Source organism: Syngnathus acus, chromosome 4 (assembly GCF_901709675.1).
Source record: "Syngnathus acus chromosome 4, fSynAcu1.2, whole genome shotgun sequence".
NCBI lineage: Eukaryota > Metazoa > Chordata > Actinopteri > Syngnathiformes > Syngnathidae > Syngnathus > Syngnathus acus.
In genome coordinates, this window is record NC_051090.1 from 8666003 (window position 1) to 8692197 (window position 26195).

General features: G+C 41.0%; 2 long non-coding RNA genes across 2 annotated transcripts; one reads left to right on the plus strand and one right to left on the minus strand.

Moving 5' to 3' along the window:
• Positions 1-67: 67 nt before the first annotated feature.
• Positions 68-22329, minus strand: LOC119121501. Its single transcript, XR_005097691.1, has 4 exons — positions 21924-22329; positions 11231-11361; positions 4933-5017; positions 68-3057 (listed from the first exon to the last, which is right to left on the minus strand). It is a non-coding gene; the product is annotated as an uncharacterized LOC119121501 (long non-coding RNA).
• LOC119121502 lies at positions 4639-8880 on the plus strand. The gene is made up of 3 exons (XR_005097692.1): positions 4639-4721; positions 5723-5730; positions 8867-8880. It is a non-coding gene; the product is annotated as an uncharacterized LOC119121502 (long non-coding RNA).
• Positions 22330-26195: the final 3866 nt, after the last annotated feature.

Here is a 26195-nt window from a genome sequence, read left to right on the forward strand (position 1 = left end):
TAACTTCAGTTGAAAATTTCAGCTATTTTATATCAAACGTAAATGCAATTTTTTAAGGTCATTTTTTCCCCACAAGTATCTCTGCATCTTTACCCCTCCTTTTCCCCCCATTCCTGCTTTGCCTTTGTTGCGAGATTCAAACCCCTCCAGCACAGCCAGTGTGATCGAGATGCAATCTGAACTTCCTGTCAGTCTGCGCAGTCCGTGTTTGCCTGTTATTGGTGGAAGGCTTGGAGCAGGGCAGGCACGGATATAAACAATAGCATCATCAGCATATCGTGACATTATTCGTTGTGAAGTCAGCTGAAATCTGGGACACAGTTGCATTCATCGTTCAGTGAGCTCTTCTATACAGTTAAACCCACCGACAGCAATGAATGTTGATTGTGACCTTTGTGGTTGGTTTTTGTAAACAACAACAAAATGGTGTCATCTTGCTTGTAGAAAAGGGCCGATGAGTCATTTCCAAAGCCTGTGTGCAGATTCTGCACCTTTTATTTGTTTTCTGGCTAACTGCCTACCACAGGGTACAATCAACGGTCGATGGTTCTTCTATTAACCAAACTCACCGACAGCGTTGAATGTTCACTGGGGCAAGCACAAACCTGATGGTGACCAGGGAGATCAAGAAACGTGGGTTCAATGTTTCACACAGTTTTGCCCTACTTATTGGCCTATGCCACAATCTGCAAAAGCATGAATACCATTCTAATTCTAAACACATATCACATCAATAAGCTTACTTGACATCTAAATATATTTTTCTATGCGTGTGCATATATCCTAACTTATATCTGCCACCAAAAAATAATCACTGTGAATTTTGTTTTTAAAGGAAACCGTTATGTTGATATGAATAGAAAAAAAATGTATTTTAGAGCCTCTGCATACTCCACAATCAAGGGCTTTGCACAAAGGACTGGCTTTGCCTCACTCATTGTTCAAAGTCAGCAATGTTAATGCTGGCCTGTCTAAACTGTCACCAAGTGTTGTATGCACGTAGCAACTCTAACACATTCTCATTATGACACTAAGGATAGAGTCGGTGTTTAGCAAAGGGCTTCATTTCCTTTAAAATGGCAGTGGAGAGAGGAAGATGTCATTTTGAAACAACTGAGTCATGGCAGTTTTTAGGTGTGGTCTATACCGGGGGCATTCTCATGTCATCTCTTGCAATGAGCAAAATGAAACTGTTGACTCACCCAAATTACAAATCGGGCTAACTATCATGCAAACCTTCCTTTTCGGCGCTTAAAGGCGCCCAGGGCCGTGCATGAAACATTTGACTGAACATTGAAATGTTGCTCTTCCAGGCAATGTCAGTAGTCTGCTCATTAAAAATCAAGCAACTGTCCATCAGAGGCCATCAGTCAAGAGGCCAGCAGATAAATCTGCAATTTGGGATACTTTTAAAGATTGGATGGTTGCTGAGTTGATTCGGTAATGTGAAACAAAATACCATGCTGACACAACATTTTCAACCTTAAAGTACTTTAGATATTAATTTTATTCATGGCTGTTGTTAAAGAGTGCTGCCTAATTGCCCTGCATTTTCATCTTCTGCCTCCATGCACACAAAATCCCAATTAAAAATAAAGTGTTTGCTTTTCATTGCAAACTCTGCTCACTGGCAGACAAGGATTTGAATGACAGTGTTGGAATTGACAGAAGTGGAAGAGAAGGATGTTGCTTTATAAGGTCTTCTCTGGCCGCAGGATGAGGGTGACAGGAAGAATGATCTAGGCCATGAGAGAGGCACAGAAAGAAGGAGAGAGGGAAGGGCCCTGAGCTGACATTGTTACCCTAATGTGAATGACAAGGTCTACGCACACATCAGCCCTCAAACCAGCCTGGATGTGCAGGAGATGGATGATGGTGGATGAAGGCAAAGTCAGAGTGGGAGTGAGAAAGGAATAAGAAGAGACAGGGGGAAGTGAGGGTGGGGTTTCAGGGTGTCCAGCCTTCAAAGTCGTTGGCCTTAATGGCATGGACAGCTCTGACATTTAGCTACTGAGTCATCTTTAGATAAGCGTAGGTGGTGGTTTCTTCAGGCAAATGTAAATCTTCAGGAGGAGCTTAATGACAATGTTAGTTTGAAGAGGGAGTCCGTAAATCTGTACAGGAGACGGGAATTGTTAGCACTACTTATTTAGTCCAACCTAAAGAGTTTGGTTCTGCTTGGAGACTATAGTTAAATTCTCACAACAGCTCATTTCCCGGCAGAGTTCCCACAACAGCAAACTAGCAAAGCAAGTCTTGCAAATTGATACCGTCAAAGTTTCCCCAATTGATACCAGTTACCTCGTTGGAACGTCCTCGTAATTCCAGACAGACAAATTCATGCAGGGATGATCAAATTACTCCAAAGTAACAAAAGGGAGTGCCTGTAGTCAGTATCAGAGTAGCATGTGAATGTGTGCTAATATAATTTCAATACAGAGGCTTTTCTTTCTTTTTATATTCGAGTTCATTATGTGGGTGATATTCTTTGTTCTACCTTTATAATGACCACAAATAGCAGGTCATGCTGGGTTGCCATGGCAGCCAGTCTACAACCAGTGGTTATAAAGCTTGATTATAAGGTAGAATGATAGTGTTACTTTAAAACGTTTGTTTCCCAATAATTAAAGCAATGGTTTTGTTGATAATTCTGTTTTTATCTTTCCATCGTTGTAGATTTGCTGTTCTAAATGCAAAATACATTTCTGATGACTGCTATAAATTTGAAGACCAGATCACGTAGATGTTTGAGAGGAAAGCCCAGCTACATTTATGTGTCTCACAAGTGGGAGGACATTCCTGGTGAGGGTGCTGCTGACTGCCCGCAGGTATAGACTGGCTTCCTCTGTCTGTCTGCTGATATCAAACCGATCTGTTTAGTTGCCTGACTTAATGCTCATCTGCTCACGTACCTCTGGCCTTGTGTGTGTGTGTGTGTGTGTGTGTGTGTGTGTGTGTGTGTGTGTGTGTGTGTGTGTGTGTGTGTGTGTGTGTGTGTATGCGTCTTGACTTCCTCAGTCTCACCACAGCTGGAATGTTGCCTTGTCTATTGGTGCCCTGCAATTACAGACATACAGACACATACAGGAAATTACAGATGAATCCCTGCTGTGAGGACAAAAGCCTCAAATGGACACATCCCTGTCTGCACAGGATAGACATTTGGGCACTAATTGGTCACTTGATTTAGTGACACCTGCACAATGTTAAGAAAGTCAAAATACCGTATTTTTCGGACTATAAGGCACACCTTCAATGAATGGCCCATTTTAAAACTTTGTCCTTATATGAGGCGCACTGGACTATAAGGCGCACCATTAATGCATCATGTCAGATTTTTAATCCAAATCAAATCATTCTCCATTTTATCTTTTTTATTTCAACTTCAGACGCAACAAATTACTTTATAATCACAAAATAATGATCCATAGTCTTTTTGATTCATGATTCATAGTCTTCAGCGGGCCACTTATGATTGATTTCATGACACAATGCGGGCCAGTTTAAATTTAGGAACTTGGTCCATATATAAGGCGCATCGGACTGACTATAAGGCGCACTGGGCTTTTGAGAAAATTTTAGGTTTTTAGGTGCGCCTTATAGTCCGGAAAATACGGTACACCAAACATACTTATATAGTGGTACCTCAAGTTACAAACTTAATTTGTTCTGTTACACCATTTGTAACGTGGAATGTGACTGAAATATTTTGAGTGTAGTTTGTTGTACTTTTAGGAAAAATGATTACTTTGCTCTCTTATTTAATTTAGGCCAAATAAAATAAATTGCATTCCTTGTTATTTACCACACAGCCTTTAATATAATGTAACCATTACTGGGAGTAGCCTACATTAGAAAGCATGCCGACTAGCAGTGCATAATGTCATGAGAGAGGCGTGAACCTGGGAGGAAGAGGGAGAAGTGAATAATAGCCACTAGACTGCAGGAAGAGTAAGAGTACCTTGCTCTCACGTCATCCCTCCCTTCCTCTGACATACACACACCTAAAAAGCATGAGAGACTCCTCAGGGCACCAAATAATAATGTTCCTTGTCATTATCGTCACCCAGCCGAAGCACCCTCCAGTTTCCCACACAATTCAAGTTGTGTCATTTACATTGTGTGTTAAAGTGGGTGCATCAATAGATTCATCCAAAAGCAGAGCAAGTCCTTTCCTCTCTGATTTTCGAGTGCTTTAATAACCGGCAATCAAACCCTTGAGTTGTGCCTTGTCAGGACTGGGAAGCGAAGGAGCAACACTTCGGCAAAAAACAACTGATGAAAAAGTACTATCACGGTAGCCAATGGTTGCCTTGAAAAAAGTAGTTTGAATGCGATCAAAAACAATCCTGCATTTTCTGACAGGATTTCATGGATAACCTCACATTAATTCATTTTGTCAGTGGATATACAAATCGGGGGGAGGTGTACTCGGACATTGTAATTTGGGGCTTGTGCTTTTGGAGGAAGGCTGCAGGATGCTGAGGTTTGGGAGGGGCACCGGTTGGGGAGCCTGAGGGGGTTTGTGGGACATGTGGTGCAGCTGTTAAACTTGAGGAGATTGGTTGGGGCTGCTGAAAATAGACGAGGTGAAGCACGCACACTTGAGGGGCCACACTTTAGCACGGATATTTACTTATGCAAAATGATAGTGAATTCTGCTCCGTCTGGATAATTTTTCATTGAAACTAGAAATGCAGGATCTGCTTGACTTTCGGTTTGTTTAATTAGTAGACAGAAATTTAAAAAAAATAAAGGTAAAGTAAAGGTAATTGTGTTACAATAATATGGGAGGAATAATGCAGAAGTTATATCACATTTACAGCTTTGTTTTCTTTTTACTCTATGGTCTCATACCGTAAAAGGCAATGCTGTGTGTGTGTGTGTGTGTGTATGTGTGTGTGCGTGTGCGCGCAGCATGCAACAACATACTGGTGGGGGTGGTATGCTGGCGTTAGACCGCCGACAGACCCAAGGTGCCTTTGTATGTGTGTGCGTGCCTCCATCATGTCTGGACCTGGACAGAAAACAAACAAAACAAAAACGGATCATTTTAAAGTTGAAATGATACAAGCAGTAATAAAGCACACATGACAAATTTAAGATTTTTCTTTCATATCATTTCATCACACATTTGTAGTGGTACTGTGTATATAGAATTATTGGCTAATGAGTAACAAAATGAGATCAAAAATGCCCTTTATCTACCCTTTATAAGTCACACTGTTTTTTTTTTTTATTAGTATAACAAGCCCACTTGCAACCTATAAACACCGTGGGTGGTCTTGAGAAACAAAGATGAAGAGCCTACTTGGGTGTACATTTGCACGTGATTCGTTTTTGCACTCCTTCAAGTAGTACATCAGTTAATTTTCAATGAGCTCAGCATGTTGGCCAGAATATCTAAAATTATGTTTTGGCTGTTTTATTTTACAGTTTCATCACAGCCTGTCAGTGAGTGTCTACAAAATGTTCAGAAGTTGTATTGAAATGTTTGCAAACAAAACAGTTGAGAGCAACACCGAGAGAGAATTTGAAACCCATAATGAAAGGGGTGTCTGCTGAGAAAGATCCAAACTTGTCTTCAATTGTGGCCTCTTCCAGTTGAATATAATATTTAGAAATATATTTTAAGCTACTTTGAACACAATACTTTAGGGAGTTTTTCCCATCCCTATTCTTTGCCGTAAGAATCATTTGTTTTTTGGCAAACATTCGACAGAATTTCATGTGGTGAGTGCAAGGGCTTCTTTCTAAAAACATCCCAAATTGTACAAATGCTGTGTTTAAGCGTTTTTGGTTTGCCTACACAACGGGCCCGTGATCTTAAAGTACAAATTTGCATGCAGATGCTAAGGCCAATTTCAAGGCTCTCTTTTTAGCCTTATTGCAACTCTCTTTTCTTTACAGACACTAAGTCTTTTGTTATTTAAAACAGTCTACACAATGCTCTGTTGAAACCTGTGCTGCACACAAACCCTGCTGTAATAAATTAACTTGATAATTCAAAGAAATAATCTGTAAACGCAGTTGCTAAAGAAAACAGAAATCTCTCTCAAAACTGGTTGAAAGGTGGCTTGCAACAAAGGAACATGTCAGTAAAATATATTTCTTCAGAATTTCTCCCAGCCGGATCACGGAGTAGGAACAATGGCTGACCTTGGTTGGATGAAAAATTGCCTCAATTGTTCAAATTTGGCTTTGATGTTAAAATAAAGTGAGACAGGTCAGCACAGGAAGACTGGCACAGGAGAAATTACATCTTTTGTGCTCTAATGACTGATCTCATTTCTAGTTCTTAAAACTGCAGTAAGAAAGAATTTTGTTCTTTAAGCTCCCCATACAGTTAATTTTTCTTTTGATTACCGTATTTTCCGCACTATAAGGCGCGTTGGATTATAAGGCGCACCTTCAATGAATGGCCCATTTTAAAACGTTGCCCATATATAAGGCGCACCGGATTATAAGGCACATAGAATAAATAACTCAACGTTGCTCAAACGTTAATGCAATCACAATATAGTAACACTCGAAATAGTGAAAACAATAACAATATATCAATAACTCAACGTTGCTCAAACGTTAATATCACACAACACACAAAATAAACACTTAAAGTTTACTTTAATAAATTAGTCCTCATCCAAGAATCCATATTGGTCCATATATAAGGCGCACCGGATTATAAAACGCACTGTTGGCTTTTGAGAAAATTGGAGGTTTTTAGATGCACCTTATAGTGCAAAAAATACGGTACTAAAATTGACAAAAGTTAATGTACATTTGAAGAGTGTTAGTAAGTCTTTAGTTACTGCTAGTCTACCGAAGCCAATACTGGAGAATCGCCATCCTTTGGTGGTCACATTGTTTAAGGGTATGCTATTTTGCCAGTGCTCAAGTTGCACAACAAATTCCCTGGATGCTGAAAGATTATTTTGGGCTATCCCAAAGCAATGTTTCTCTCCCATGACAGCAGGGTCAGACCGGCAATAACCCTGCTTGAAATCATCAATAAACTTTTTAATCACAGGGCTTACAAGTTATCAAGTGTGAGAATGAGCTAAGGAAAACAAACATGATGACAGTCAGGCTTGATGGATTGATGCATTCTGTGGAAAGTAACCACTTTGGGGGCTTGGAATATAATTTAACAGTTGACACGCGATTCAGACGCATGGGTAGAAATACTAAATGAGTTCTTGAGTCAAAACCAAACAAAGGTTCCGTTTTTTTTGTTTTTGTTTTTATTATAAATCCATTTAGGCCAGAGCTTCAGAGCTTGTTTACATTATTTACCCCATTATGTTAAATTAGCCCACAGACTTTAGTAGTTTATCTGCAAACTCTATCTGTGTTTTGAACCATATTGTGGTTAAGGCCTGTAGCGCAAGACCACCCAGATCTACTAACTTGCCAAATTTACAAAATCATCACAAGGCTTACATTAATTATATCCATCCTCTGGGTGTGTCTCTTTGCTTAAAATATTTGAGCCACCATCACTTTTGAAGAGAATTTGGGGGTGGACATGTTCAAATGCAACAAAGACAGTTTTACAAAGGTTGCAAATACAAACGCACTGTAAATTAAAAGTCCCAGCACTTTGTCGTAGACAACAATGAAAATGTAGGAGGCCAATTGCACACAATCTGTAATTTTGAAACATAGTGAAATCCTAATGAAGTTTGATAGAAGTTACGGCAAAAATGACCCTGCTGTATTTTTATCACATAGTGATAGTGATGGCCTTAAGAAGTTGCGCTAGTAAACTTGTAAATGGCCACTTCCTTGCCAATTTATGGCAGAAAATACCCGTCTCAAGTCAAGAAAAGCCTGCTATGGCATTTGTGTACACTGCGGGTCTCGAAGCCAACGCCCTAAGTTACATAAAGCTGGAAGGCAACATGCTGGCGTGGCACTTTGCCATCATTAATAAAATCTGTACGTAACATTAAGGTAAAACTATGGTGGGCTCATGTTTACAATAATGCCACTCAAGCTCATTGTAAATGAGGCAATAAAGACATGAAGACAGAGTAAGCGTTCACTCAGAGCTTTGATCTTGTGCCCACCCGTTCTTGGGATTGTCCTTTTTTTTTTTGTGAAAAGCATTTGGAGTCCACCTAAAAATGAGGACACCCAGAAGCAACTGATAATCAGTAGAGCAACATAGACTCACAGCATCTAACTTAAAATGGAAAAGGCTCCCAACAATAAATGTCCATTATCCCTGTCCACTCGTTTCCTCATAATGTTTCCAATGTGCTATCCGCCACAGATCAATGGCTTAATCGTGCTCCTGTTGTATTTTGGCCGCGATGCTATTGAAAGCTATTTGCAGCAAATAGGCAGGCTAATGACCCTGAGCTGATGCTCTGTGTTTGGCAGAGAGCTCCGATCAAGCGAAGGTAAGTAAACTCATACGTTCTCTAGGGGCCATGCACATGAGGGAATGAGAACACAAGCTATGGTTCATCATCTACTTAGTAACTTGGAAATTTGACCTGCTAGTACAATGATTGTTGCAGGACAGCTCTAATTAAATAAACAAACGATTCTAGTCGCAACCAAATGGTGAAACTTATGATCCTCTGTCGTAGCTTACAATAATATACGGGTATTTTAGTTTTTATTTCCCCTATTAGAGTATATTTGGAATTTTTTTTTTCGTGCTCGTAAATTGACATGTTGCTGTGTGTGGACGCTGATGTGAAGTGGCTTGAGAGGTCGTCTCATCTGCCGCTTCGATTCCGATCAAGTCTAACTACCTCTGACTACTTTGGCATGCTTGCAAATATTTAAGCCTGTGAATATAAAAAAAATAAAATGGGGAGGGGGAGTGTCTACAAGAATACGGACCCAAGAGCACTGTGCATTTGTGTGTGCATAAGCGTTTTAGTGTGTGTTGGTAATCCCAGCACCGGCAGACTAATGATAGGTCTTATCGACACCCAGCAGTCAATGTGAGCCTTTGTCTCCTCTCAGGAGGCTTGACGGAAAGCCTGGGGGGGGCCCTGGCTCTGAGTCTTTTCATTCTTTCAGTCAGTGATAAAAATGAATGCTAAAATGGCCACTGTTTTAATGCTTCATCAGCACAAAGCATCCCAGTTTCTTCTTGGAAAAAAAATGGCAGACAGGGTAGTTCATAGAATAATAATCAAAAGATTTGCTCAAAGTGTCAAGGTTTGGATGTTCAGGCAGAAGTGTATATTTACATACACCCACACACAAGGCTTGGGGAAAAAAAGCAATTTTGGTAATCAATGACTTCATTTGAGGAGCAATTTAGTTATTTTTAGAAGCTTTTTTTTGCACATTAATCCCAGGGACAAGGGTTTTATTCATCAATTAAAATACAACAATATAGCAGCCAGGTTGAATATAGAGCTGCAGCTTTGGAATATTTCACATGCAGGTATCCTACCTTTACCTTGGGACACCAAATAACTTGCTACGGTTATTTACGGTTATAACCTTGCACTGAGCAAACACGTGTGATTGCTCATGCATTGATGAACGCTAAATCTCAACAGATTGAATTCCTTTTAAATAACATCACCAAGTCAATAAAATAAAATATAACATAATATAATGTAGTGAAGTTGTTTCCTTTCATGTCCATCCAGCTAGTGTTTAATGCTTTGTAGTGAACTCGTGAATCAAATACTAATATCCACCCACCTCTTGAAGCGTTTTGAAGCGACTGCCATGATAGAATATTTTTTGGTGGTGCATCCAGGTGTAACACCACTGTTAAGACTTGTCCATCAGATTTATCATTTATAGCTGATTTGAGAGTCATGTTTGTGCCCCTTGCCGATGTAAAGCACCGCCCATCTTCCGCTCACCTCTTTGGCGTGAGCGTGAAACGGACAATGACTCGCTGTGTCTCGTTGCGCTGCATTGAATCAATCGGACTTGACTGAGTGACTCACTCGGCTGTCACTTCCCGTAAGCGTCTTTTGAAATATGACACCATGTGACAACGTGTGGCATTGAGCTCTCATGCCTGTGCGTGCAAAAAGAAAGCCGCCCTACTTCTTTTCGGCCAGCAGGTTTAGAGAGAGTTGGACACCCCTCAAAGAGAAAAATGAAAAGACACTCAAGAGGAAATGAGTCGTGGGTGGGTGGTTTGAATGCTCTACTTTTTTCCTTTTTTCTTCTTCCCTCCCTGGCTTCACGTGTCTCATTTCAGCCACTCCTAGAACAAAAAGGAGGGTATGTAATTGTAAATGTCACTACATTTGTTCTAGTTTGTTTATACGCGGTGCATCCATCAATTTGGATGAAAGGAAGAGGTGGCACAGTCCAAATTCTTCATGAGGTATGAGGATGTGTGTAAAAAAAAAAAAGGTCAGATCAAGCAGTCATGGGACCTCTGACCTCTTGTTTCCTGTTTTTGAAAAGGCTGTCTTTGGTGGCCACAGGAAATGGAAAAAAAACCTGGACCAATGCGAAGGCAACAGTCCAGGCAACAGGAACAAAAATGATGAAAACAGAAAGATGGCACGCATGTGTGTGGGCAACCAAACTGAGGGAGACCATGAAGCTGTGACTGCTGAAGAAAGAAGGAACAGAAGGGAGGTGTAACAAGGGAAAAAAAAAAGAGCAGCAAAAGACTGAAAATAACCATTGAGCAGTATTGCTTTCATACGAAAAGCATTATGATGAGATGAGCATATTTTATACGGTAGAAACGTTTACAACTGAAATGGTCGTTTTGGTGATGTCTGCTAGTTTTTAACAGTTTGTGGTCTTATCATTCTTGGCAAAATGTGATTGTACCAGAACTTGGATATTATAAAATATATAAAATATTCGAGGCGCATATGCCTATAACATAATACAAAATAGAATGAAATCTGCAGTGTTTATTTCAGTGCCCAAAACGATAAAAGCTTGGACGGTTAGGCAGTCATCAAAGTTGGTAACCAGAGAGTGCGTTGTCATGACAAAAGGTTAAAAGTAGCAGAATGTTTGCAGAAAATAAGAAAATGCAGGAGTTGACGGAAAAGATGTAGCAAGTGAATCAGGCAGGAGTTCAAGTCTTCACCTGCTTGCTTCAACTGTTACTCAACACCAGGTACATATAAATATACACAAAACAAACGCAAAGAGCAGAGATCCCAGTTCTGGGACCGAGCCGACTGAGGCAAATTGTAGGAAAGGGCTCCAGAAGACACACCAACCTGAACAATGTGTAAGCCTAGGGCAAAGTGAGTTCCCTTACCTCTCTTTCATCATGGTTGTCTTTTCCTTGTCATGTTCGTCTCTGGGTGCATCCCTTCTTCCCCCCTCCATGTTGGAGGCATTTGGAGCTTCTTTTTTTCTTCTTCCTCTTATGGCAGCCCTGTACATGACCTGAACGAAAAAAGAGCAAAGAAGCAAAACGAGGGATGAAGTCAGCTCATAATAACTTTATCACTAACTGTAGAGAAAAATCAAATATACTTCCATTTAATCAGTTATTGTCACTTGAAGTCAATCTCACTACAGTGTGTTAAAAAAAATGTATGAACAAGATAAGCGCAGATGGTGGTAGTTCATGACCTACGGCAGAATGTGCCTCCATAAAATCCAGAGTATATTTACTTTTATGTTTTGTATTATATCCCTGTTTTTAGTCACTTTTTTTAAGGTAGATGATAAAGATATAAAATCCTGTAGTCTGTTTGAGGAGAGGGATAAAGTTTGCTCACCAATGAGGTTCAAGTTAAGGTCAGCTATGGCACATTAGCAAAATAGCAGTCACGACACAATATACAGTACAGTGAGTACTTCTATTTGAAAGACGTCTGCCCCATTGCCAGTCACAATTTGTAAACCTGTGTTGACTTGCTACTCTGTGCACAGTGCTGCATACTTCATCTTCTTGCTATCATCATTAACAATTGTCCCACTGGGACGAATGTTTATCGTCGTGCCACACGCTCATAAACTGACAGGGCTTGTGTGTGCGTACAAGCATGCATAAACAGTATGTGTTCGAGCTGTATACAAGACTTCTGAATGAATTTGCTTACAGCTGTGACAGCTGCCACCACGATCACACACACACGTTCACAAGCGTGTCTTCTCATTTGTTTCATACAGCTGTACAGATAACACATAAAGGTTACGCAAATTGTGTATAATGGCCAGTAGACAATGTAGCGTTCCCATTCATTCACTCACTCACACTATCGGCAGCTTTGCCAATTTGCGTTGGGGGAAAAAAAAAAACGGAAGAAAATAAACAAGCGACTTGCACTGTTGGTCCTCTTTATTCCTGTGAACAAAACAGACAGCCTCGCTCGTCTCCTCATTTATTTTCAAGATAAAACCTCCTCAGTCACACTCGTTTGCCAGCTCCAACCGCCCCCCATAACCCGCACCGCACCAGCCGGTTGGAGACCCGCCCAAAAAGCCACAGCCAGGCAGAAACACTGATCCTTTGTTCGAAACCTCCAAACCCACCCACAACACCCCCACTCCACTTCTTTTCTGCAAGCCCTTTACCATGCTATGGATGATGCTGTTCAGCAGTGACAAAGACATGTCTCAATAGGAACACCATTATGAAGTGAGAGATGGAGTGCTGGTATGGAAGCTGGAGTTAGTTGGGCAGAAACCAACAATATTGCAGATGTCCTGTATACAGTTTATATAGATAGATAACCAAGTAATGAGAATACAACAGGTTCTTTATGTGCACTTGGGCACAGATGGTATGGCAAGTCACATCATGAACCCTAATTAATCAACACACATATTTATCAAACGTCTCTAGCTTTTTTTCAGTCGTTGGTGTCTGTGCACCCTCTCAAAATCTACACGTATGTGTCGTAGCCGCCTGGAGTAACAGACGCAGACGGAACACGACAGACAACGTGTGTGTGAAGCGCTTGTGTGCGTGTGTGTGCAAGTCCCAGTGATGCAGCTCAGCCTTGATCTAGACTCCCGCCTCCCTTGGACTCCCCCGCTGTGCACCCTTCATTAATCAATAGGACAGATGAAGACAGATTTCTGCTGGGATGCGAGGAAAAACAATAGATGGCGTGTGTGAGTGTGAATGTAAAGGAGGCTGAATCGTCCTCAGGGAGAACCTGGCAGACATGATGCAAGGCTTCAAGGCTTCCTGCCCACACAAAGATCATTCACACTGGATTTGCTTTCTTGTACCAGCCGAAAAAACAGACTGAATTTGATAGATGATTTGCATACATTATATGTCTCTAAGCGTGTGTGTAACAACCCAAACCTACTGAAACGGCTTCACTCCAAAAGATGAGGGGGGAAAAAAATGCTTTGATCAGGTGTGAATTTCACCCGTCCAACTGTGCAAGCACATAAAACAGTAATGGCTTGTTCCGACTGATGTCAGTCTACACTCTTAAATAATATTAATAGCATTAATAATAATAATTGAATAAAAAAAAGAAATGGAAATTGTGATTAATCTTAATTTACTGTTGAATTATTTGTGGGTATCTATGTCACCTACACATAGATACCCACAAATAATTCAACAGTAAATTAATATACTACATTATGCTTCTAACTAACGTTGACATTTGCTTTATATTTGCCAGTGGAAGACTATTGGTTGGACAATTACTTTTGATGTAACCTTTGATTTTAATCACATGGTCCAGTGTATTTAAAGTTTTTGTTAATGACCTCAGTAAATCAATTTCAAGGCTTTATGTGAAATTTGCGGGACACGATTGTGTAGTTTCTACAGAGTTACAGTTGAGTTCTCTTATAACTCATCTGACTGCTATTTCCTGGTCTTTTGAAGCAATCGAACCCTATCACGTAGTATACGACACTACAGTAGATGACTATATACTGGATGTAGTTGTGTTTTGACTATTGTGTCTACACTGAATTCCATGCCGGTTAGTTGGACTGGGTTAGCTAGCCCCATTGATTTAAATATGAGGGTAGCCTTAGTCTGCTGGCTGCTGTCAGCACTTATTTGTCAACAGCTATTTTCATTTCGAGGATGGAAACACTAATGAATGATGACTAATTGATGGATAATTCATGTAATTATCATAACATATTTAATCATCTGTGCTTTTGCAGAGAATGTTTGTTCTTTTGGGAAGTTTGGGCAGACAGAAATGGTGGTATTTTGCTGCCATCAGACTCGTATTGACGTGGTACAACCAATCTGTCTGTTTACACTGAAGCACTTTGGCAGATATCCAATACACATCTAATTTTTATCTACAATTGGAGGAGGCATGAAATTGTCCTGACCATTATAAAAAAAACACAGAAGAATCAATTTTTAGTATTTGTGTTCTCTTTACACTCCTATGACTCCCAAACAGTCCTAAAACTGTTGAGCAAAAATATCTGAATTGTGTCATTCTCATGTTATCTCAGAGACCAATTTAAGAACAATAAAACTGTGAATATTGAGGTTAATAGCACTAACCCAGTCTCTTGTAAATATGTATTACCGCTACCAGTTCCCTATCATTAAACCAATTTGGTGAAAATTACAAAGCAACCCAGACATGAAATCCTGTGTTCGTTCTTCACCCGAGATGCCCTTAATGTTGCAGCTCATTGTGTACTGTGACATTGTACCCATGCCTGACACCCAGACAAAGGAACCAATGCGGGCCTCGAGGGGGCAGATGACAAACACTCCTAAACCATGGCCAGACATAATCCTCCCCCCCACTCCCATCAAAGCCCACAACAAACGCACAGTGGAGGGGGGCCTATTCAGAGCATATTAGGGAGGTGAAGGAGGCTAGGCACTGGGGGACCCTCCCCACATGGCTCTCCTAATCATCTGAGACAACTCCAGAGGCAGACCGTTACCAAATTCCCGCCTCAAACCATTTGCTGCCGCAAGACCCCCCCCCCCCCCCCTTTTTTTCACCCCACCCAACATATGACCCAGACACATCCAGTGCTTACAAGGGTAGGCGGCCAGGAAGTGGAGAAGCTGATGAGCAGTCGCTTGGGAAATGTAGCATAATTGTCCGCCTTCTTTGGCCAAATTAAACAAACTCGACTGAATTCAAGTACCCATAAGTCTAATAACCCCCTTGTCATTTTAGCAAACGGGCACGTTCCATAGAGCGCACCATTGATGCAGAATGATGAGCGAGACCCTGTTGTCTCATTATATTGTCTTCAATTAGGTAGGAGATGATGAGAGACAATGAGAGAAGCACTGGTAATCATGAGGCTTCCCGATTCACGCTGGGAAACAGAACTTCATTACGCGCGATGGTCCCGCATCGACGATAAAACCCCAAATATGTATGGGTTCATTCATGGGAGGTTTTTTAGCATAAAAGGCTCAGAAAGTGGAAAAACTGAAATTCTCGCTGAGGGTTCTGAAACAAAGGCTAACTAAAGATATCTGCCAGAGTAATTACGTGGGCTCTCTTCATTTTAAATGACCTGAATTCTTATCCTTGGGCTTTATTTTAGGTATAATTTGTAGGTAAGGTGTAACAGACTAGTTTCGGCTTTGGCACACAAAAGTCAAACGAGGTATCACACACTGAAGACAGGATTGTCATCTTTCCTATTGTGTTATGACAAAAAATGAAGAGATCCCCTAATTTCATACTACAACTACAGCTCACTTCAGCCTGTTGAGGTATGAAGTGGTGTTGCATTAAAAACATGCGCTGACAAACTCTACGAATAGAAATTTTACAAGAAGGAGTCGGGGTATTTTTAGAAACAGATACTTAGAGTGGAAGAAGAGACAAGTGCTTGAGTGAACTTCTAGGGAGGAATTTGCTGACATGAAGTGAAGCGATGATGTCTTTTCATCTTCACCGCCGCATAAATGTTGTACAAGCTTAGTTTGAGAGGAAAAAGCTCAGACGATGTCGATGTCAGCTCAAGAAAAGTTGAGAGCACAGAAGAGGGTTCATCTGAAAAATGACTTTGAACCGACATCTCGCTGGCTTTGTGCAGACCTCCTCATTTAAGGACCATTTGACAGATAGACTATCATAAAACTGAAAATTTTCTCCAGTCAACCTGGTAGCTATATTGTCCAATTCCAGCCCTCCAAATTTTCACCTTTCATTACAGTACGAGATCATCTGCGATGAGCACACCAGCTCCAACGTTTTATCAAAAACTAAGGAATTTATTGTTTATTATTAAAGTGAAGTAAATGGTTAGACATTCTTTAGATAGGCCAAAATGAAGGGTTTGAGAAAGAGCTCCATTTATTTCTTCCCATTCATCCAACTGGGATTATTATGATCCCTGCTCATCCCCCTCAGGTGTTTTTCTGATAAAATGCTGCTCACTTTTGCTTTTGTACATTTGTAAACCAGTGTGCCAATAAGGGATGGTCATCCAGTCAAGTTGCCTTGGGGCTCAATCACCGTTGCCATTAGGGTTTTGCTTTCTAATCTGATTCCACCAAGCAGGGTGTGATTATCCATGCCAACCTTTGATTTGTTTTCAATTTGTCCTTGTTTTCACTCGGTTTCAGTCATCACAGGTGGTCCTCAGTGTGCTCTTGCAGTAAAAGAGTGTATCAAGAATGTTCTTTTTGTAACACAATCAACCTGAGGACAACTGAGTTATGGGTTTATATCTATCCCCTCTATATGTCCGCTATGATCACGTCACATGTATTGATTGTTTCCTAATATATATGCTGACAACAACAACTGTCAATTAGGAAGGCGGTTTTCAAATTTAGGAACTGATTTTTCTTGGGGGAAGAAGGCTGTAATGTGAACTGTGATTGTTTCTTTCTTCGTTATGGCTTTATGTGTATAGTATAAAGATGATCCAGATTAGGATTATTACAATAGCGTGGAACTGCCCATGTGGAGTAAATATATGTGAGTGGCAAATACATTTGAACGTACTTGCGAGTACATTTGAATGTATTTGCAAATATGTTCCAACATACTTGTAGTTTAAAAGCTAAAAACAAAAATGTTTTCCCATAATACCACAGTGTATTGACTTGCACTTGCGCACGTTAAAACAATGCTAATTTCTTGAGCATTCAGGACAACAGTGTACCAAAAAGATAATAAATTAGATAAACATTGTTTACTCCTAATTTTTATATATTATCTTTTTCATTTATTATTATGTCTGCAGTGCATTTGTTTCCAAAATGCCAAGAGGTATGCGCATGCGCAAATCAACACCCCTTGGCATTATGAGAAAAATACATATTAGAAATTATGCACTGCAGACATAATAACAAATGATAAATATAAAAAAAAAAGCTTTTTTTTGTATGTGCAAGCCATACCTCGTGGCATTGTGTGAATTATTTTTACCATTTAGCCTACGAGTACTAAATGGTAAACGTGTTTGCAAATTCATTTGAAACAATTTCCTCCACATTAGCAGTTTTATGCATTCGTAGTGAACAGAGAGGGACATGAATGCTTTAACCACAGGCTAAATGTTAAGTGTGTTCATCAAGCTGTATGGTGCTGCCATGTTCCTCCATGCATGGTGCAACAGTGTAGAGCAGCGAGCATCTGCCTTGTCTCCCTGCCCCAGATGGTAGCGGCAAATATGAAGATTAGTTCATTAACCTCACTGTGCTTTAACCAGTGGGCCATGCAGAGGGCTTGCTCCTTCCACGTCTTCTTGAAATTTATTAACACTTATTAATAGCGGAAGGAAACTTTCACTAATGGCCTAAGGTGATTTGCGCTGTTGTTATCAAACACTGAGGTAATTATACGTGACATGCTTCTGATTAGCACTCTTGTGATTATTGGACCATTTAAAGTCATCATTTTTTTTGCTCCGTTTTGGAAAGGTGTAGAATGGAATCAATTTTCCAGAACAGAAGACATTATAGAAGAGGAAAAGTATTATGGAAAACGAGGGGCAAATTAACAAAAAATAAATTACATTTAAAAAGAGTGAAAAGGATCTGTTTTTATCGTCTCGTGCTCACAGTGTGAGGGTTGAACTTGTAATGTTTGTGTGTGGGCGCTGAAGGCATTGAGGGTTTGCACCTGGAGGAAGGAGGAGCTTGTGAGAGTCAAAGGTCATCTTGCGGGCTAAACAGGAATGAGGTGCTCCCTCTCGGTGCAAGGAGCAAGCGACTCTCGTGGTGGGTTCACACAACGCGAGCCTTTCACACCCCTGCCTTGCATTTCCGCCTTTACCATTTTTATTTTCTGAAGGGTTGCAGTAATCCGTAGCCGGCCCAATTATCCCCCCCTCCATTCCCGTTCCTTTCGTCCGTTTTCTCCCCTTGGATGGAGATTCAAAAACAATTAACCTTTTCACTGCTGGGGACTTTTCCCAGGAAAGAGCACGGTGGTAATTGAATGACTCTGCACTGACCATGACTTCACCCCTTCACGCATAAATCTGGTTATTGAAAATCCTAATCTGTGTCTTTGTGATTGTCCAAAGTCATTAACATGGAGGTTGTACCATCACACTAGGAAGGCGCTATTTGACTGCAAGGAGGATTTAACCGGACTGTTTGCATTTGACCTACTTAAACTGAGTGTTTGCATAATTTGTGTTGTTCTGTGCAATTCTGTTACATTTTTCGTACCAAGTGAAGGACCTTTTTTCTCCTCCACCATAGCTGGTTCGCGTTGGACTATTTCACACCAAGTGTCTATAAGTTGTAAGAGCATCCCCCACATCCTTAGCCTTCAATAAAATGTTCTCTTTTCCCCCTTAGTTATGGAGGGGCCTCCTATTCATCTCCAGGTAGAAAGCCTCAAAGTGTAGGAGGGAAGAACAGCTTGTTGCACCCATTGAACTTTTTATTACTTCCCCCTTCAAAGGGTGGTGGCGGAAGAAGAGATATCCTCAACCTCCTTGACGCCATGACACACGTCAGTTCTCAGCAAACACATATAAACAAGTGTCAGCATTGAGACTGGACCCCTGTGCATATTTTTCTACACTTGTCACAAGAGACAAGATTACGCTGTTTTGGAAGCTGAGGCTAGAAATAATCCTCGAACAAACATGTTTACCAAAACTGTCGATGTTTGGCTTAATAGCGTCAATGTTTTTTTGACAGCTGAACGAGAGACCTGAATAACATGCTTTTTTTTTCCTGGGTTGTGGATCTTGTTATACATAGATCTAGCAGCCAATGTAAAACTAGTTTTCTATGAAATATCCAGTCTCATTATCAGACAGATGCGGCAGGGTGATGTAATCCCGAACCAACACTTCAAGATGTCTGGCCTTCTCTAAAGGAAGATGTTCTTGAAGAAGAATAAGTCAAAACGAAAGTGGTCTCATGCATTTTTATCAATGACCTGCTGTAATTAGTGTTTCCTTCTGTCGGACTTCAGAAACATCTTTCAGCCCCCAGCTGACAGCCCCCAAGCCCCCTGAGTAAAGTGGAAGTGCGCCAGTCACCAACTGAGTCTTATTATAAAATAATTAAAATATAGACAATTAATCAATTTAAAAAAACCTTCTCTTCAAAGTCTAAATTTTCATCTTGAGTCCAGTATCTACAAACATAGAAGGCAATAGAATGCATTATATTTTAACCTATTGAGCAAAAAAAATAAATACAGCACAATAACTCCAGGTTTCATGTCGAAACGTGTTTGATAAAACATGCATACACACACATGCACTCACATGCGGAAGGAACTCTTTGATGTTTCCTTGTGAATGTCTGCTGAAGCTGTGTTAGTCACCCATCCTCCAATCTCAAATTTTTGTACAGTGGACCCCGGCATATTTACGGTTCGGCAATCCACAATACCTATTCACATATTTCTTTTATTAGTGACCTATCTTCCATTATACACACAAAAATTAATTTGCGATTTGGTATATTGTGGCAATAATAGTCAAAAAATTATTAATTTCTTAATGTGGCAAAATATTGTCATGGCATGGTATAGTAGTCTCTCTTTAGTTACTCTCAGCTGTAAGCTAGCAAAAGAAAACATCAAGCAAACTTCTGTGGTGGAAGGTGGAAGTCCACCTACACACGCTCACTTGCTCCACTTCCAGCCCCCATCTTGCTCATCCAATCACAAATCGAAGAGTGGCAGTGTTCGATGACAAGTCGGAGAGAATAGATAAGATGGCGTCCACCGTGTTTGCAGTGGCTGCTTTTGCTCATGACATCGCCATGCTAGAAATCCGTAGTAAAATTAAACGGTTTTAATTATACGCAACTTCGGCCTATGGACTTCCCAACAGCTCAGTAGTACTTGCAGTATCGATGTAACACTTTGTTGTCAAATTTTTATTGTTTTACGCCACATTGCACTGCTACCGTAATTCATAATTTGAATTGTTGACATATACTACGTACGTACAGGCACTGAACATTGTCCATATGCGAGCTTAGCTGTAAACTAAGTTTCCTGGACAGTATTTTTATGCGTACAGATGTTTGAATATATTTGTGTTTGGAATGTTGTTAAACGTTTTGGAATCATAGGTTGTGATCTGTTTTATGATTTCAACTGTTAGTGTATAAAGAATTTTAGGGGAGCATCAATTATTTACAAAAATTTGCTCTTCGGGCTGTTCCCAATGAAGAGCAGGAGTTCTCTGTTGCGGTAGTGTATAAACTGCATACCGCTGCCACTTGAGCAACTCTTAACATATGGGCCTGGAACTGTCAGCAGACATGAATAATAGAACCCCCACTCCCAAAAAAAAAAAAAAATCGCCTTTTTTTCTGGTGAAGTGAAACATCTCTTGATCATTGTCTCGCTTCCAGGTGTCTGCTGGTTGGAGCGACTGTAGGTGGTAGTTAGATTGAGGCTGGTGGTGGCGGTAGAGGGTGGGGGGTTGCGCGCCAACAAAGCGGGAATAAAAGCGTCGCCTACATACCACCAACATCAAGGAAGGGAGGGGGCGAGAAGGGTGCGGGGAAAGAAAAAAGTAGGTTCATAAAAATTTGATAAGAAGATCTTCAGCTAAGTGACATTCTGTGTTTCTTTCCTCTTTTTCAAACATCAGTTCCCCTTCTTTGTAGCTCTTCAGTGCCGCCTGGAGAATAGGGTAGACGGATTTTATAGGTCCTAATTAAAGCCATATGACGCCTTTTCCAACATCAAATGGCGCTAGTCCTGCATGCCATTCCCTGTTATTGTGCAGAACAAATGCACAATCACAAGGACCCCATTTTTAGTCTAGACTTTAAAATGTACACCGTTTCTACATCCCCCACCGCACAGAGCCGTGACCCCACCAATTTCAAATCGATAAAGAGGTTCTGGGAGTGACATGACCTCTTAAGGGTGCGGCGGTTGTGGGGATGAAAGGGGGGGGGCAATGTTGCGCGGTTGAAAAATGGACTGAAGTCTGTTCTTACTGAAAATGTATCTCACATTTTTTAGCTCCATTGGAAAAGTATATTATTTTATTTATTTATAGCGCTATTTACTGAAGTAGCCAAGTGCTTTGGACCTGACAAATGAGGCTCTGGACTGTCCACCCCTGAGGGTTGAAGTGAAGTGCAGCCCTGTTTATAGAGTCCTTTAAGACTTCTTTTTTTTTTTTTCCCTCTGGCCTGGGCACCCCAGCCCCCCTCCCTAATTGTCCTCATTGAGCCTTGTGGAGCGGGTGCACAGGCAGCCAGCCAGACGGCCAGGCTTGGGTCATCGGGTTTACCGCGTGCTTTTTTATCTATATTTCATGCTATGGCGCTGTGCAGACCCCCACCCACCCCCGTGCATGTATCACAAAGGGGAGAAAAAACTCATGTGGGTGCACAAAGAGAGGTGACATGACAAGCACATGTGCAAATCCTATAACACGTTGCAAATTTTGAACTGCATTTCGTTATGTTTAATTTCTCTTTGTGCTCACGCGTCCGCGCAAAAAGTACCACATTTGCAATAAAAACGCTTGAGCAAGCCTTTAAATTGCCGACACTGTTTTGTTAAATTAATTTCTCGATAGCAGAAATCAGAAATGAAAGTAGATCAACATGTTCTACTTACGATTCATTTCAGCAACTTATGGGCGTTTATGTCTCGCCCCCGTGCGTCTCCGGCCGTCTGCTTGCGGAAAAAAGTCTTTCCTTCTTCGGCAGTGAGAGTCATGTGCACATCTTCATAAGATGTTTTTTTTTTCTATTCTTTTCTCTTTTTTTTTTTCAAGCACAAATTGTCACTGCACATACCGTAGATGCTTGTCGTCCGATTTGGCCGGTGTCAAGTCTGCAATGATGCCTGGGCTGGTCGCTATTGAGCGCTGCGAGGAGAAGCAACATATAGAAAGGCGTCATGTGAGCAGGAGGGGGCGTGCGCCATTGGCCAAGCGCGCACATTGCGACCAAGCTGGGCCGTGTTCCATTGGACCAGGACTCTAACCGAGGCACCTCCTCACTTGGCTGTGCACCACAATAGGAGTGCGCCTCTTCCGTTCGTCGTTTTCGTCAGCTGCGGCGGGGGGGAAGGGGGGGGGGGGGGTGTACTGGTGCGCGCTCTCAAATTCAAAGAGAGTTAAAATGTTTTTGGAGGACGCATATCTTAACTGTTCTCGCCACCGCATCCCTAGCTGCCAACCTGATTAGTTAGGTTGGACATTAGTGGTGATGAAAGGAATTATTGCAACTTTTTATAAAGCACACAAAGCCTAAACCATTAATAAGGGAGTACACAAGAACACATTTTATTAATAGTCTTCATGAATTGGCCATTTTGTATTTTTATTAGTTTGCGGTCAACATTTTTGTATTTTAAAAGAACCCTCAGGACATTTTTAACATTGGAGTTATTCTATATAAACTACTGCAACAATAAAATATTGTCAAATAGTATTTTTTATTTTTCAACATAAGATGCCAAGCAATCACAACAGTGGCTTTTGAGTTCAATAAAACTAATTGACACTATAAAATCACGCATAGGTTGGATAGACTTAAACCAAGCGTCCTAATTTATGTTTGATGCTAATGAAGTCTGAAGCCATTTATTATTTAAAAGGAACGGAGCTAATTGAAAGGCACAAGCAATCGCCAAGGAGATGCCTTGATGTTCTCCAGATAAACAAAGAGATCATTATTTTACATGCACTGTATATTTTGTTTTCATCCTTCATGGTTTCGACACAGTTGGACTACACAAAAGCCAATGGTAGAACATCTTCTCATGAGGTCCATCTGGTTCTCTACAGTGTGGAGGCTGAGGAACTCAAGGTTCTGTATGAGTGGGAAATAGAGCGCAAGTAATCTGGAGTGCACATCTTGCCGCCCTCCCCTGCTCCGGCTGCGGCATTAAATCAATATTCCGCAAAGCTTTCTCTTGTTTTCACATTCACTTGACTGCTGCCAAGATGCGCTGCAAGGGTCGGCCGCCGCTCCCTGATTTTTGTGGCACTTGCAACCCCCCCACCATAATGACCTCTCCTACCTCTTTTTTTGACTTTGTGGCACGGTTACTGCGATAGCTTCAAGGCAAGGCGCCTGTTCCGTTTGTCTCAAATCCTTAACGGGAAGTGACAGGAATAAGGAAATACGCTATGGTGACACAGAATATAACGTCAGCGACACCCTTCCACTGTTGTGAGAGAACGCTTAATAAACGCTTGAGGAACATGTTCACGTCAGTTTGTTAAATACAACGTAACAATTTAGCAAAATTATTATGACACTTATGTGAATATTCTCAGCTTTGAATTTTTTTTGACTTGATGGCATGTTTTTGAGTGGACGTTTTTCTTTTTAACCAAACAGGCACTTTTCAAGATTTAAAAAGCCTAGCGTGGTACATCACCCTGTTGCAAGCTACTGGATATGCATTCATACACACATGCGCTCCTTCGCACTCCATCGTTATGAAAGCAAAAGCCTGCCTCTGCAAAATGGGTCAAACATACCGCAGTCGCTCCATCTCAGCAAATGCATTGTGTCTGTGTAATTGTGCGAGTGGTGGGCATGCGCATGTGTGATTGCACATCAAAGGCAAGAATTCAATATTAAACACGCCGAGTCTTCGCCGAACGAACCGGGGTTTGAGAACGTCAAAACGTTTACTGTTTTGAAAGGGGGGGGGGGTGTCTTTGTAAATCTGCACGACATGGTTCTCCCCCAAGGATAAAATGGCAGTCGATAATACCTTTAAACAGCCAAGAAGATGTTCACCCCGGGAAAAAAACTCCAGTAGCGTCATATTTCTTGTACCGCATTGCGTCGCGCGCCCTAGACATCCACCAGACATTTGAAGGCACTGGATTTGCCCCAAACCCTGAACTGTTATTCACCCTTGGTTCTTACGAGAAGATACACTCTAAGGCTCCTAGGTAGACACGTACACACCCACAGATATTTACTCACTGAATTCAATCCGTGGGGTTCAAAGCTGTGCCACTCAAAGTGGGAAGAAAGCTGCATGCCGCCCGTCGTCTTCCAGAGCCATCACTGTGTGGCGTTAATCTGTTTCATGTTCCATCCCTATATTTAGAATCGTGTTTTGTGAACACTTGGCTTAGAATTCTCTGAGACGAAAGAAACCTTCCCAAGCCGTTAACTAGCTGCAAGAGTCATCTGGAGATTTTCAGTTGCGCATTCCAACAAACACCTGTTCTGGCCTTTGTTAGGGCTAAGAAAAGAAAATGGCTTATTGTGAATGAAGATGATGCAATGTGTCCATGAGAGATGATGTGATGATCTGGTTGATTGTTCATAAACTGCTTCCCTTCTCTTTCTAATTATGCTTTGATCAAAAAGAGCTTTGTCCAGGTTATCCAAGGCTTAAATAAAGGTGCGAGAGAAGTAATTGGCCTTAATATGTCCTTTTTGAGCCCTGATCTGATCCGTGTGGAAATGGGGATTTGATCCTTCTAAAAGCTGCTCCCTTCATCCTCTGCACATATACACATGGACACAAAGATATCCTATGAGGTTCAAAAACGTGTCCCTTCGGCAGTAAACGCTACAAGCTTTGTGAGCAGTAACAGACCACATTGGGAGCCCGCATGGCATCTGCCTCCCAGCTTCTGGAGCCAAGGCATGGGGCCAAGCGAGGGGGGCCTGGACCCCAGATAAGCTCTTCCTCCCCTGGTCACCACTACGCCACAGGGACCGGACAAGCCTGGAGCCTCAGCTGAGCACAACCGATAATATCCACATGAGTATGAGTATGGGTGGTCGGCCGGGTGCATGGGCGTGAGAAGCTCGTTTCAAGTGGTGTGTGTCTGCCTTGGGTAGGAGCATGCGCGGATGCACAAGCTTGCATGCTGCTCTCATATTTAACGGCTAAAGCAAAATGGCCCTTCCCGATCATAATAAGTCATGCAGCTTGTGTTCTCACGGATTTCCTCACAGGAAACCAGATTAGTGCGGCACCAAGCCAATAAAGACAAAATGTATACCTCTGCATGTGTAATCAAGAACTTAACTCTGTTATTTTATATGGCCTGTGCCTAATATTTGCATCATAAATGTATACATGTTTTTTATAGAAGGAATTACTAGCAGTTGTTCAGCACATTCACTACTTTATTTTTTTCCACCTTATGATTAATTGCAACACCGCTTGCACCCTTTTATGTTTCTCTAATTCATTGTTTAATGTCGTACTTTGTCAGATGACAAAAAAGTAGCCAGCGTTTTTGCGCAGCAGCTCTGACCTTATTATCTTAACTTGTCATGTTGCAACACTCATTTACTTGTCATGCTGAGAGTCACCACATAATGAGGCAGTGAGGCCAATTATTATTTTTTCGAACGTTTCAAATAATCGTACATTGAAAGGAAGATGAACAAATCACTTTTTAGTCAAATGTGCGCTTGGTGTCTTCATTTAATTGGAAAATTGTGAATCTCTTTCAGATGATTGCCAGTTGTTAATACGTTTAAAAAGACCAGAGTAAGATAGAAAAATGTGACACAGGAGCTTTTGAAAAGATGACTGGCGGTAAATTCAACAAGAAGAGTTCAATTAGCGCTAACTGCACTAATTATAAAATTCACAAACACCGATGACTACACATAGACAATCTAATGAGATTGAATTAAAAAAAAAAAAAAACATCTGAAGATAATTATATTCGTGAAGAATCAACACTCTTAGAGTGATATCAAGCTGTGCAGTATGTGTGAACATTTGTTTGGTTCAATTGTGCTGATTAGAGCAATACAATTTGCTAATAATAAAAGCAGGTGAGAGTCAACACATTTAGGTGTAAAAATGTCATTTATCTTATGTGTATCTTCAGTGTCAACCCAAATTGAGAATTTTTGCTATTGTTGTGAGGGGCAAAAAAAAAAA